Raw genomic sequence first — 6,189 nt, forward strand, 5'->3', positions numbered from 1 at the left:
CAGCCCATGTGCACACACACCCCCGCACACACACACACACACACCGCGATCCTGGCCCATGTGAGCGTGAAGTACTCAGACCCACAGCCCATGTGCACACACACCCCCGCACACACACACACACACACCGCGATCCTGGTCCATGTGATGGTGAAGTAAACTTGCTCATCTTTGAGTCCAGCCTCTACTCAGCAGCGTGACTTTTTTTTGGCTTCTCAATTGATTAATCGATAGTGAGCACCAATGGATGTCTTCTCTGCACTGGGAACCCGACGGGCCCCAGTGTGCAACACGGAGTCCCTGCTCTTCAGGACCCCAGCTTGGGGGAAGGTGAGGCCAGGTGAGAGCATGAAAACAGCACACAATTAAAACAAACGTTTTCCAAGACACAGGCTTTGTGGCGCGCACATCACAGGGACTCAAGCAATGGGTTGTTTGTGTTGGGGGGCACCTGGAATCTCTTTTGCACAGAAAAGTGGGCAGGGGGCCACTGCCTCCAAGGCCTCCACACGCATCAGTTCGTGCAGAGCATATGGTCCAGGGATGCTGGTTAGCCCCCACAACACTGCCGGCCTCACCCGCAGGGGCTCCCAGGGCCCCTGGTCCCCAGCTGCTGGAGAGGGACAGGGGTCATGCTGCCTCCCTGGCAGCTGCGTTGGGAGAGGACCTGGCCGGCGCTCTGTAAATGTTGGCGAACGATGAAACCGGCTCCTGCAGCCTGCTGATTTTTCTGCATCCAGCGCCGGGGCATGGATGGGAGCTGTCAGAGAATGATGAGCCAGTGTCTTCTGGAGCAAGCCGGGGACCTCGGAAAGATGGTTTACAATCTGCAGCAAGGGGATTTTTATTTATTTATCTATTTACACCCTGCCTTGTTCAAAAAGGATTTAAGGAAGCTTATGAAGATACGTAAAGGAGAACAAAGAAACACGGATGAGAAGGGGTGGGAGGATGAAGACGAGAGCGGCAAGGAAAGGGAGGGTGGCTAGCAGGTGCTGCCCAGAGGCCGGGGCCCCGCCACCCTGGGACCTGTGATGCCCGCGGGGACTCAGAGCCACCCTTGGCCTCTCTGAGCTCACTGCCAGGGGACTTTGTTTCCCAGGCTGGGACTTCTTTGGTTTCTTAGCATTCTAATGTGTTGTCCGTGCACACACACCCATGCACACAGACATCCACACGCATGCACAGCCTCTACACACCCCACCGACGAGGGGGCCTCCCACTGGGGCCTGGGTGTTATTAACGCACAGAGGTACCATCTGTGATTGGGAAACTCCCGTGGTTCAGAGTCCTGCCGACCTGGCTTGGGGGTCTCTTGCTGGTCGGGTGGTCTTGAGCACAGTGTTTCAGTCGTAAGCCCCTTAGGAGAAGGGTGCCATCCCCTCACTCAGCCCTGTGAGCCCACCCATGGAGGGCAGCTTTAGACACCATCAGCATTCCACTGTGTTCTTATCTAAAGGGCCCCAGACTCATGCCAGGCCTCAGTATGAACAGGTGCTCATCCATCACCTTCACACCAGGCCCACTTCTGTTCACCCCCTCCCTCCTTACTGCGGTGGCTGGCGTGGTGCCCCCGAAAGGACAAGTCCATGCCCTAAGCCCTGGAACCTGTCAATGTGACCTTCTTGAGAAAAAGGGTCTTTTCAGGTGTGGTTAAGAGAAGGATCTGGAGATGAGATTATCCTGAATTCAGGATGGCCTTGAATCCAATGACGGGTGTCATTGTGAGACACAGAGAGGACACAGACGCAGAGGGAAGATGCCCAGGTCAAGGACAGAGGCAGAGATGGGGGAGGAGGCAGCCAGAGCCGAGAAACCCCTGGGACCCCCAGAGGCTGGAGGAGGCCACCAGGGAGCCTCCTTGGAGCCTCAGAGGGAGCGAGGCCTGGCCCACACCTTGATCTCAGACTTCTCATCCCCAGAATCATAAGAGACTATATTTCTGTTGTTTTAAGCCACCCATTTTGTCATAATTTGTTAGGGCAGCCACAGGGAACTAACAGGCATCCTTAGCATGTTATTTATAAAGTAATAAGCACCCATAAACCCACCAGCGCTGTGGGGCTGTGTGCTGCTAGCAGCCCGCACTGAACCAGCTCCTGTGTTCTGCTCTCCTGCTCCCCCACCCAAGGTCGTCCGCCTTCCAATTTGTTGTTTTTGCCAATTAAAGGGATGTAATTGCATCTCCTGTGACTTTGACGCGCCCTCCTTGGCCGCTGGTGGTGGGAGGGTGTCTGGGCCCTCCTGACTGCATCTCCCTGCGGAGCAGCTCAGCCTCTTCCTGCCCTTCCTTTCATGGGGCCCTTAGCGTGACGCTGTCTGCGCACTGGGGCATGGATCTTCCTTCATTACGTTTGCAGAAAACACCTTCTCCCAGTTTGTGACTGGTCTTCTCACTTTCTTCTGATGAACAAAGTTCACATAAGGTGCAAGATTACGAGACAATGAATGAATGATTTTCAGTCCCCTTTTTCCCGTCAATTATCCCCAACCCTCTGGGCATGTCACTTAAACTCAGAGGAATCCAGGTTCCTCAACATCAGCAGAGTCACCTGGGCCTGACCCTTCCTCAGCCTCCCCGGCCTGACACTGACGCTGTAAAATCCCCTGCTTCCACCTGGGGAAGAACCGGGAAGATTACACGGGCTTCTGACACAAAGCAAATTCTAAGCCTTTTAAATCCTTCCTGGAACAAGGCAGAGTATAAATAAATAAACAGTTCCAAAGCGATTTCCATCTACCCTCCTCCAGCTGGGAATGTTTCCAGTACCCTGGCCCACAGCACCCGAAATTGTTGCACCTGCCTGGGCACCCCTCGGTCTTGCACAGAGGAACCCAGGCCCTCCCGGGTGCCCAGCTCTGCAGCTCGGGAGCAGCACTGTCTCCGCAGCCTGTCGCCGGGAGCAATTCAGCTCTGCAGACAAGTAATCTCTTTATGGCCTGTTTCATTGTGAATCGTCACCAGACAACTATTAATCTTCAATCACACTTTTATCAAGTGTTTGGGTTTTTTTTCCTCTCTCTTTCCCCAAGACTGGGAATATCAATATAGCAGCTGTCACGGGTCGTTACCAACTGCATCTTCCCCACTATTATGGCGAAATAAAGCCGGATAGCGAGAGACTAGGAGCCCGGTCCAATCGACAGCTTATCTGGGCATCCGAGGGAGCCGGCGGTACAATGATATTGTGCTGTCAGATCTGGGTATGTATCTGCTCCACGAACAAAGGTGGCGACCGGCGTGACAGACGGGCTGCCACGTCTCTGCAGAGCTGCCTCCCACGGGCAGCCACGCTCGGTGCCCATACAGACAGGCGGCCCCACGTGCATCCTTCCATGCCCGTCTCAGACCAGGGCAGGGGATCTCCTGGGAGGAGAGGGCAGATAGGGAACAGGGAGAACTGGACAGATGGCAGTCTGGGTGGCCTCTGCCACCCTTTCGACCACCCCACAGCGCCTCTCAGTGGCAGATGAGCAAAGAGAGTCGGGAAGCTCCTGCAGGGGTTCAGTGAGACAGAAAGAGCCCCAGCATACGCAGGAAGCAGGCCCAGAGTGAGCAGTCAGCGTGCAGGAGGGGAATAGGGATGGCAGTGGGGCCCATGGAGGTGGTGTTAAGGAGTCAGGAGTCCCTGGGGTCATGGTGTCCGGCCAGGCTGGGGGAGCCAGGAGGCACTTGGCCCTGGGCTCTGGCAGGGCTGAAGTGCTCGGCACAGCAGGGAGGGTGGGCTTGTCTCATGGGGCTGCCACAGCACCAGCTGGGTAGCTGACAGGGGGTCCTTACTGTCTCCCAGCTCCAGGGGCCAGAACACTGAGAGCAAGGTGCCGGCAGGGTGGGCACTTCTGGGGGCTCCGGCCGGGATCTGTTCCAGGCCACCCCCGCCTTCCAGCCATCCTCAGCTTGGCTCCTGCGCACATTGTCCTGTCTCGGCATCTGTGGCTACTTGGTGCACTCCCTACGTGCACTCAAACTCCCCCTTCTTATAAAGACACAGCCACTGGATTAGGGTACAACCACATCCCTAGTTTGACGACATCTGCAAAGACCCTTCCAACTCAGGTCCTGTTCACAGGTTCTGGAGGTTTGGACGCCAATCAATTTTTGGGGGGACACAATTCCACCCACAGCAGAGAGCCACTGACTGTGCCCCAGGTGCTGGCCTCAGGGTGAGAAGGGCTTTCCCAGAGCCTCCTCCACCAGCTGACCTCAGTCTCTGCTAAGGCCCAGCACAGGCACCCTCTCCCCCACTCCAGGAACCTGCTTTGCCCGTCCCCAGTGGGAGCCCTGGCTCTCTGCTCCCTGCATTCCCTCCAGCCCACGTCGTTGTCAGCTGCACCGTCCTGTCTCCGTGCCCTGAGAGCTGCACACGGGGAGTGGAAATGACATTCACGGGCACCAGGCAGGTGCAGCCCAGGCCCGGAGAAAGGAGCGGGGAGGACGAGTGCAGAGGGCCACCGAGTCAGCTCCTAGAGTCTGCAAAAAGCTGAATTTAAGAAACTCACACGGCAGCAACACGGAACACTGTGTCTGAGGGCCGCAGGCAGCCCATGGACAAGGGGCTTCAACCTTGAGGGTAAGAGAGAAAGAGAGAGAGAGAGACTGAGAGGGAAAGAAAGAGAGAGAGAGGGAGGAAGAGCGAGAGAGGGAGGGAGAGAGAGGGGGAGACAGGGAGAGAGAGAGAGGGAAGAAGAGAGAGAGAGGGAGAGAGGGAGAGAGAGAGAGAGACAGGGAGAGAGAGAGACAGGGACATAGAGAGAAAGGGAGAGAGAGGGAAAGCGAGAGAGGAAGAGACCACACTAAGGCAGGGGAGACGGGAGTCTCTTTTCTCCCTCCTGTCGATCTCCAGGTGTGGCCAAATGCATTAAACCCTTGGACCACAGGCCCCGACAGAGGGGCCTGAGATACACCATGAGTGGACAGGAGTCTGCCTCACACCAGGGCCTGGGCTGAGTGCGGGTGCCGGGCACACCCAGCCACCTGCCCAGAGCCCCAGTCCCTCAAGGGGAGCCCCAGGCTGCTCCTCCTTCCTGTGGAGGGTGGTGCCTTCTGCAAACAGACAGTCTGCCTGCTGGACTAAGATGGGGCAGTCCTGAAAAGGTGAGGAGGGCGGGGCTGGAGAACACGGCCAGAAGTGGGGCCTGTCCCCTGCAGATGCTGACCATGGAGCTTCCCCACGGAGCTCAGACGCAGTCTCAAGAGTCGTTCCCAGCACAGCTCTGCAGCCAGCCACAATCTGTCAATCAGTCCCTGGGGCCAATCCATTTGCACTCCACACCCCACATTATCCAGTGAATGGACCAAGGGCTGCGGGGAATGCAGGCCGGGAGAGGGCCGTGCACAGCAAACGGTGTGCGCTGAGACCCTGGGCTGTCCCCGCTCTGGAGCCCACGTGCAATCGATTTGAGCGGGGCCACAGGCAGGCAGAGGACTGGACGTACAGAGGCCGCAGGAGCTGGGAGGCCTCTATGGCTCGAGGCGATGCTGCTGAGCGAGGCCATTGTACCTGAGCAGTAAGGGCCCCCGGGGTGTTTGGGTGGGACACAGGCAGGCAGGACACATCCTGGGAAAAGAGCAGGAAGGTGGATGGGCCCGGTGAGCTCAGACAGTCAGAACTCCCAGTCACAGGACAAGCAGAGGGACCCTTGGAAGCCAGGCCTAGTGGCACCGCCCACCCCTCTGAGGAGCTGTTCCAACCCCCAGGGCAGGGAGATGTTGGATTTGCTCTTGTTCCGGGAAGCAAAACGTTCCTGAGGGTCTTGGCCAGTGACACAGGAAGCCCAAACCACCACGGCCCAAAACGTCCCTGAGGGTCTTGGCCAGTGACACAGGAAGCCCAAACCACCACGGCCCAAAACGTCCCTGAGGGTCTTGGCCAGTGACACAGGAAGCCCAAACCACCACGGCCCAAAACGTCCCTGAGGGTCTTGGCCAGTGACACAGGAAGCCCAAACCACCACGGCCCAAAACGTCCCTGAGGGTCTTGGCCAGTGACACAGGAAGCCCAAACCACCACGGCCCAAAACGTCCCTGAGGGTCTTGGCCAGTGACACAGGAAGCCCAAACCACCACGGCCCAAAACGTCCCTGAGGGTCTTGGCCAGTGACACAGGAAGCCCAAACCACCACGGCCCAAAACGTCCCTGAGGGTCTTGGCCAGTGACACAGGAAGCCCAAACCACCACGGCCCAAAAC

Source organism: Rhinopithecus bieti, unplaced genomic scaffold (assembly GCF_001698545.2).
Source record: "Rhinopithecus bieti isolate Rb0 unplaced genomic scaffold, ASM169854v2 scaffold_25940, whole genome shotgun sequence".
NCBI classification, from domain to species: domain Eukaryota; kingdom Metazoa; phylum Chordata; class Mammalia; order Primates; family Cercopithecidae; genus Rhinopithecus; species Rhinopithecus bieti.